The sequence below is a fragment of the Cervus elaphus genome, chromosome 24 (assembly GCF_910594005.1).
Source record: "Cervus elaphus chromosome 24, mCerEla1.1, whole genome shotgun sequence".
Taxonomy (NCBI): Eukaryota; Metazoa; Chordata; class Mammalia; order Artiodactyla; family Cervidae; genus Cervus; species Cervus elaphus.
This window is the reverse complement of record NC_057838.1, coordinates 69353478-69362276: the sequence shown is the minus strand read 5'-3', so window position 1 is coordinate 69362276 and position 8799 is coordinate 69353478. Positions and strand designations below refer to the sequence as shown.

The 8799-nt window shown below is 56.1% G+C and overlaps 1 long non-coding RNA gene across 1 annotated transcript; it reads right to left on the bottom strand.

Moving 5' to 3' along the window:
- Positions 1-820: 820 nt before the first annotated feature.
- LOC122682550 lies at positions 821-8799 on the bottom strand. The gene is made up of 3 exons (XR_006337420.1): positions 8665-8799; positions 1105-1201; positions 821-1019 (listed from the first exon to the last, which is right to left on the bottom strand). It is a non-coding gene; the product is annotated as an uncharacterized LOC122682550 (long non-coding RNA).

Here is an 8799-nt window from a genome sequence, read left to right as displayed (position 1 = left end):
GCCACCATTGAAAAGTCTGCAAGTAATAAATGCTACACTGTTCGTGGGAAGAGCTACTGCGGAAAACAGCATGGAGGTTCCTCAAAGACTAAAAACAGAGCTGCCATATGATCCAGCCATCCCAGTCCTAGACATGTATCCAGAAAAAAACTATAATTTGAAAAGATACATACACATGCACCCCTATGTTCATAGCTGTGCTATTTACAACAGCCAGGACATGGAAACGACCTGAATGGCCATGGAACGGATAAAGAAGATGTGATTATGTATATACACACACACATACAACCGAATATTACTCAGCCACCAAACAATGAAATAATGCCCTAGAGATTATCATAGGAATCAATGCAAATCAGACAAGAGAAAGACAAATACCATATGACATCACTTAGCAAATGCGGAATTTAAAATACAACACACGTGAACCTATCTATGAAACAGACTCAGACGCAGAGAACAGACGTGTGGATGGAGGGCAGAAGAGGGGGGTGATTGGGAGTCTGGGATTAGCAGAGGCAAACTGTTATACACAGCACGGATAAACAAGGTCCCACTGCCTAGCACAGGGAGCCATAGTCAACATCCTGTGATAACTCGTAATGGGAAAGAATATGAGAAATAATATATATGTACGTATAACTGAAACATTTTGCTATACAGAAGAAATTAACAAAAAACACTGTAAATCAACTATACTTCAATAAAAAAATTTATTAAATGCTGCCATCATGAATTTTGCTGTTACTGGGTATACATGAAACATATATTTAATTTTTTTCTTTACTGTTTTAAACATAAATATTTTAGGGGAGTTCCCTGGTGGTCTCGTGATAAGGATTTGGTCCTTTCACTGCAGAGGCCTGGGCGTCCCAGGTGGCCGAGCGGTAAAGACGCCACCTGCCAGGGGATGCAGGAGACGTGAATCCAATCTCTGGGTCGGGAAGATCCCCTGGAGCAGGAAGTGGCAACCCGCTCCAGTATTTTTGCCCGGAAGTCCCATGGACAGAGGAGTCCTGAAACGACAGAGCACACACACAGTGGAGCATTGAAGACCCATCAGCGCCTCCTTCACACAGTCAGGGCTGAAGGGTAACGGACCTGACCCCAGGATGTGTGATGTGCTGCGGTCCACACCTCCTCAGGCGGACCAGGACCCCACAGGGCTGTCCTCACCTCCCAGCCTCTGCCTTCTCGCCTGTAAAATGGGCATAAGAACAGCTGCTGACGCTGGCGCCCACGGCAGTCAATGGCCCTGTGAGGGCGGCAGGGACTCTCACCCTGTCTCTGAAGGAAGCGGGAGGGCTCTGACAAGCCTCCGCGTGGAGGACGTGCCCGGTGGTCACTGCATCCACCGTCCCCCTTGCAGACAGGTTGGGGGGACTCAGGCCCCGAGACAAGGCCGCCTGCTTGGCCACGGGGCAGAGCGTCGGTAGCCGGGAGGCTGTTGGGGGCCCAGCAGTGTTTTGCAGGTGGGGGTGGAGGGGGGCGGAGGACGGGGGGAAAGACATACTAACGTGTCAAGATGAATAAATGTTCAATTAAGTGTCCACAGAACAGAACCTCAGTCAACTAGTCCAGGACATCTCCACTTATTGCCGTGTAGTTATATATAAATTCTATTTAATGAGGCATGTGGGTGCCTTTTAATCTGTTTGCTGTGACGTGGAGTGGAGGCACCCACACAGGGCCTAGCGGGAGGCTTAAAATAGCCCAGCCACGAGAAGGAGGGGGTGGCCAAAGTGCCCTCATTCATTCATTCTTTGTTTCTTTCATTCATTCATTCAGCAAGCACTAGCCCGGGGGGCCAGCAGAGCCCGCGTGAGGGACCCAGATGAAGCCTCTGGGAGTCTCTCCTACGGCTGACTCTCCCCCCATCCATCCCCCGAGGCCCACAGGGAGCAGGGCAGGCCTGACGTCACGGATCCACGCCGTCAGCTGCAGAGCGGCGTGCCACCCGGCCCCACCTCCCCCTGTGCCCCTGCTGGGCACACAGCGTCCCCTGAGACCCTCTCCCGATTCCTTGTGAATACATGCATGGTGGACGCCCCCTTCCAGAAGGCTGCGAGGAAGCCCATTACAGATTCCTAGGCGCTGACTGCATCTGTAATTAGGAGAACACAGTGGTTCTAATTTTAACATCACTCCTACTACCCCGACCGCCTCCCCTCCCTGTCATTTCTGTGAGGGATGCAGCCCAGGATCTTGTCTGTGACTTGAGATGAGTCATCTTTTGGAGAATTCTCCATACAGCCAGTGACTCCAGCCTCTTGTTCCGGGGTCCCTGAGAGACACCTCCCCCACGGAGCTGCAAGGCCCACCAGTTTTAGTACCTGGACCAGCACGGAGGTTGGAGGCATCGGGCCTGTTAACCGTGATCCTTAGAAAGAAATCCAACCACCTCCCCAGGCCGGCCAAGCCTCCATCAGGCTGATGAATCACACCCCCCCAACTCCTCCCCCTGAGCATAGGACTGCCAGATAAAATAGAGGTTCCCAGTAAAATTGGAATTTCAGATAACAACAAATGACTTATGCAACATTTGGAATACGCTTATATTAAAAAATCCATTTAACCAAACCAGTCAGTCCTAAAGGAAATCAATCTTGAATATTCATTGGAAGGACTGATGCTGAAGCTCCAATACTTTGGCCACCTGGTGCAAAGAGCAGACTCACTGGAAAAGACCCTGATGCTGGGAAAGACCGAAGGCGGGAGGAGAAGGGGGCGACAGGATGAGAAGGTTGGATGTCATCACTGATTCGATGGGCGTGAGTTTGAGCAAGCTCCAGGACATAGTGAAGGACAGGGAGGCCTGGCGCGCTGCAGTCCATGGGGTCCCAAAGAGTCAGACACAACTGAGTGACTGAACAACAACAACAAATCTTGCTGTTGAGATCTCTAACTGGGTGCCCTGCATTTCTGTTCGCTAAAACCTGGGGCCGTACCCCAGCCACGCTGCCCCTGCTCCGTTCCACGGTCAGGCCCGGGCGTGCCTACCCCAGGGCCTCTGCACGTGCTGTCCCTTTGGCCGGAACGCTCCTCCTGCTCCATCTCTGCTGATCCCTCGGCTCTGAGATCTCAACTCAGACAATGCCGTGGGAAAGCCTTCTCCGACCGCTGAACAGAAGCAGGGCCCCTCCGCCATCATCCTGTCTCCGCCCACCTTGTCTGGTATTTCTCGGGGTACTTAGCACTCTCTCTACAACCGTGCTGTTTATGCTTTCTCTGTCTCCCCCACTACAACGCCAGCTCCACGAAAGAAGCCAAGCCTGCCAGGCAGAGGGCCAGGCACATGCCTGTCTGTTGGCTGTTGAATATTTACAAGCACCCCTGCAGGAGAGGGTGGCCCTCACCGCCGAGGAAGCTGAGGCTCAAAGCAGTGGACCACCCGGCCTTGGGCTCCAGCTGGGCCCTGACATGCCAGGAACGCTTCCCAGTACTTCCCAAGGATTCCCTCATTTAATCTCACATCGGCTCAAATGATGGAAGCACCTCTGTGGCCTCCATTTCAGGGGTAAGGAAACTGAGGCACAGAGGGTTTCATCGGCTTGCTCACAGTGAAACAGCATGTGAGACGCGGAGCCAGAATCTGGACCCAGGCTTTCTGACTTCAGAGCCCACTCGCAGAAAACGGTGGCCTGGTCCAGCCTTTAACTTCACTCGGTTAAATGTTTACAGCAGACCCACAGAAGCCCTGTCCGAGCCACGCCACCTCAGCCCCCTCCTGACCTCTGCGATGTCCTTCCCTGGAACCGCCACTGTCTGCTCAACATGATACACAGACACACCCCCACCCACCCCCTGCCTCCTGGTTCTCTCTCTGGTCATCTTTGCAAGGGCTGTTCCCTCCTGTTGGCGACCCTTGCCAAATTAGGAGTCTGGGATTAACATTTAATCCAGGGAACTCTACTCAACGCTCTGCAATACTCTACATGGAAAAAAGAATCCCAGAAAGAGAGGGTATGTGTATAACTGGATCACTTCGCCGTACACCTGAAGTCAACACAACGCTGTAAATTAACTCTACGCCAACATAAAATAAAATTTAAGAAACCCTTGGGAAGAAAGCAGGGCAGATTGAAAGCAGAGTCAGCAATCAGCAGAGGGGCTACAGGTGCTGCGGCGGTCTCTGCCCCTTTAATGAACTCTGATGACTCTGTAATTAGGGCCGGGCACACGAGTCCCCCGGGGTCCTGTTGAACTGCAGGCCCTGACGCAGCAGGGCTGGGGTGCGGCCTGAGAGTCTGCATTTTCTAACAGGCTCCCTGGGGCACCCACGCTGTCCATCTGAGGACCAGAGTCTGAGCAGCAAGGCCGTAGGGTGTTGCGGGAGAAGGATGGGGAGGAAGAGGAGAAGGATGGGAAGTGGGGTGACGCTGGGGGGCGGGGAGGAGGGGCGGGAGGAGGGGTGCAGGCGGAGAAGAGGAGGAAGGGAAACTGCAGAAGAGAGGGAAGCTCTGCCCTGGAGTGGGGAGTCAGGCCGGCAGAGAAGGGAGACTAGAAGAACAGCAGGGCGGGCTGACCGGCCAGTCCAGGCTGCCGGGAGCATCGCCCCAGCTGGTGTGGGAGGAGCCGAGGCGGCTCAGGTGTTCTGAGTCGGGCAGGAGCGCGGGGCGCCTAGGCTGCCCTTTAGGGCCTTGCCAGGTGTGCTGGCTAAATCAGGCCGTGGTTGGCAGAGGAGCCGGCCCACTGGCCGCCCAGCGCCCCCACCCGGCGTGGCCCCTGTGGTTCCATCTCCCGCCTGCCGAGAGCAGGGTGGCCCCGGGGTGGCAGCCGCGCTTCCTGCAGACGCGGCTGCGGCGGGCAGGCGGGCAGGCAGGGTCCGGCCTTGGGTCTGCTCCCTTCCTGGACCCATAGGCTTTTGGAGCTGGGGCATCTGATCAGAGCCGAGGGGGACGCTGAGGCCCAGGGAGGGGAAGGGCCTGGCTGGACAGTCAGGACCGGATGTCTGGGGGGAGCCTGGCTAAAGGGCCAAGGGGCAGAGGTGAAGCGAGGGCACGTGTTTCCCCCAAACACATCCCGTCCACTCTCCTTGGACAGAGCAGTCATCCTGCCAACTGTCACCGAGGGGCCTCCACTCACACACCCCAGGGTACCCCTCCGAGCGGCCGCTGGCCACGACACGCCCACTCAGGCCCCTGCCACACGGGGCACAGGCCCCCACCGCACTCGGGGGGCTCACAGCTCTTTCAGAGCCCCCTCAGAGCATCTCGATGAAACTCAGTCCTCCCCAAGGCTTTCCACGGTGACATCTGCAGGTTCTCATCCTTAGTTTAAATGTGTACTTTTATGAATAGGACATAGAACATATTAAATGCTTTACAGGTGGAAATACAATGAGGATTGACCCATAATTAGATTATCTTATACCAGGACTTGCTATAATAGGTTTAAACTGTCATATGAAATAACCTACTCAGAATCTGAAATTATGTGATATTGCACTGAAAGTGGGTTTTGTCCATCTTATCATTTGAAAAGTGAGAAACCTAAAAAAGTAAGAGTCCAGCTCGATTGGGAAGAATTGACTTTGCTGACTTCTCTCCAAGGTGTCCTGAATTCAGAGCATCTCAACCCAGCCATGCACACCCCTGGGGAATGCCACAGGCCTGGGGAAGACAGGAGGCCTTGTTTGAACGCACTGACCCATCACCCCAAAGCAGCACTTCCCTGCATCCCCTAGTTTGGGGGGCCAAGAACTTTTTATACCCAGAACAATAGGCCGTAACTCTGTCCCAGATGGGTGAGGATATGAAGCCAGGCCACAGCGCGCTCCTTCCCACTGCTCAACACTGCCCCCAGGGGAGGTTGGAAGTTTCTGATACGCCCGGTCACCCAGTCATGTCCAGACTCCTTGCGACCCCACGGACTGTAGCCCACCAGGCTCCTCTGTTCATGGAATTCTCCAGGCAAGAATACTGGAGTGGGTTGCCATTTCCTTTTCCAAAAGCAGTTTCTGACCTGGGGCTCATACCAACCCCTCTGATGATGTCCCACACCTGGTTCTGACTCCCCTCCTCCTGGGAGCCTCCGCCAACCCAGCCGCATCCCTCTGCCAAGGCTGCAGCATGCCCCTCCCACAGGAGCAGCTCTGAGCCTTGCTGGGTCTCCCCCTGCCCCTCCAGAGAGAAGCCTTGTCTGACTCATCCCCCCGACTCCCACCCTGCCAGCTCCTGGGGAAGCAGGGCGTTGACAAAGGCTGCCAGCATCTCCTGGAGGTGGAAACAGCAGCTCACCCCTCCCGGCTTAGGGAACAAAATGACTGGCTTGACAGCCGACAGGAGTCTGCCTCCAACTGGGCGCCTTGATCATTTTCCTTTGATTTAGACCATGAGCTCCTGTTCCCCTCCCCAACAGGGAGGCGAATGTCTCAGTGGTTCCTGAAAATAAAGTATTACATTTACACAAACACCCTGCCTCTGCCCATCAACGCCCTCAACCTGGACCTGATGGGCAGTAGGGGCAGGAAGTGGGGCCTATGTCTTCTGCATTTTAAGATGCTTCAGTCCCAAACCTATATTTTTGAAGGGAAAAAAAAAAAAAGATACTCCAGCACACAAAACATCCTTCATCCAGTCCCTCTATCTTTGTCAGCTGCCAAAGAAAAGCTGATCCTATCACGTCTGGTTATGGGTGAGCTAAAACTAGTCCTTTCCTGCCTCTGAAATGAGCGGCTTGGGAGTAGGTTAGTGGGCAAGGTGGGACTCCTCACTTCCACTGATATCAGCTAACTGGCCATGGCTGCTGGAATGCTGGACTGTAGGCAGTCCAAGGCAGAGTCCTACCAGAGCAAGAGAGAGAGTTCTGGGATGGATTAGCAATGTCTGCCACGGACCCAAGAAGGCGCTGGGGGCATGCACGTGCCAGACTGTTCACCATTTATGAAGAAACTCCGAGAATGAAAGCTGGTGGCCTGAGAGCGGGTTTCTTTGGCCCCCAGAAGTTGGTTTCTCTTAAAAAAATATTTTTGAAACTTTAATTTTATTACCAACATGTATAAGCTGGAAGGTTTTACCTCCCCCGAGCTGGACTTTCTAGAAAACCAGGAGAACGGGCCCCGCTGGGCTCTGCTCCCCCCTGGCAGGTGAGTCCGGCGGGCGAGGCCATCCACTCTCAGCCCCGCACTCTCGGGGCCACGTGCTGGGCTGTCCCGCCGTTTGTGAGCGGGCACCTGCCTGCGATTCGGTCCCGCTGGCCTGGTGAGCGGCAGCAGGGACGCCGGGGGTTTCACGGCCCCCAAGAGGGCGAGGGCGGTTGCCTCCACCCCCCGGGGAGGAGGAGGAAGCCCAGTTCACACTTGCTGAGCGCCACATGCTTGCTCGCCAGCAGGCTGGGGTTTAACGCGGCGGCTCACGCCATCCACACAGCGCGCCCGCGGAGGAGGAGGCCGTGTGAACACTGCCACTTTGCAGACGGGGAAGCCGCGGCTCAAGAGGTGACAGGACGTCCTCAAGGTCGTGGCCGCCTGCAGGTGAGCGGCAGAGGCAGGCGCTCTGCGGTGGCCGGGCCTGTCCCTCAGGCTCTGGGCTGCTGCCCTTGGCCCCCTGACGCGTCCCGCTCCGTGGAGCAGGTCCCAAGGGGGGTGCACCACCAGTCTGGGGCGCTGGCACCCGGGAACCACGGAGCAATGGGAAAACGGGCTGCCACCTCCCTGGTGCTTATGGTTGTCTGTATTTGCTTTCAGTAAATGCTCCCCACGCGACAGTGGTCACCGGACGAGCCTGCTGATGAAGCCCTCCCCACGCAACTTTATGTGCGCTTACATCCAACATAAAACCCAACAAGACAACAGACAATCCCCAAGCCCACGGCTCTGGCTTTGTTTTCCTCCCGTCTCTCTGTTTAACTGAGATCGCTCACCCATGTGCTGTTAACATTAGGGCTGCAGACGGGCTCCTTGAGAGCCAGTCGTGGGGGAAAGGCTCCCGCCGTCCACTGACGAGTCCGCATGTCTTGGGTCGCTACTCCGGGTGGAGGAAGGGGGACCTCGACCGCCAGGAGAAGGGCCTGCTGCACTCCTCAGGGGTGGCCCCCGCTCGCCCCTTCCTGCCCCTGGACCTCAGCTTCCCCGTCTGCCCAATAAGGGAGTTGAACAATAAGAAAAAGGATGACCCGAGATTGTTCTCTGTTAATGACCTTGACTCTTGACCCCTCCTCTCACGTGGTGACTCTGCAGCACCCCCAGCCGAGGGAGCCCGTCCCTGAGCCCCGATTCTAGATCCAGACTCACGACTCGCTTTGTTCAAGAGACTGGAGGGTGGTGGCTCGCGTGGCTGTCCCAGCCAGCCGCGGGGGGCTCTGTGTCCCCACGTCCCCTCTTGCTCCTGGTGGCCACCTGGCCCACTGGGGTGACGAGATAAGAACAGAAGCCCGAGGAGGGGGAGACCAGAGCTCCGGGTAGGAGGGCGCTGCGTGATTAGCCTCCACGGCACGTGCCTGAGTGCCTGGTTGGGGCGCTGACACGGGGCGCGCTTCCCGCTCCTGTCCAGGCCACCAGGAAGCCCCGTCAAGCTCCGGGCAGAGCCCAGGAGAGAACAGGCTGAAGGGGAGGGGTCCCCAGGCCGCAGCCAGGTCACCCAGCCTCTGAGACAAGCGGCAGAAAGCTGCCCCGCAGGCTTCAGCCAGAAGGGAATTCATGCCTCGCTTTGTATAGGTCACCTATGGCTGCAGCAACGCCGCCTGACAAACCGTCCCAACGCTGGTGTGTTTGTGACCGCCATCACTCACGCCCACGGCCAGGCGGTCGGGGATGCGGACGCTTGTCTCAGGTCCTCTCAGGTGCCCTGGGCCCCC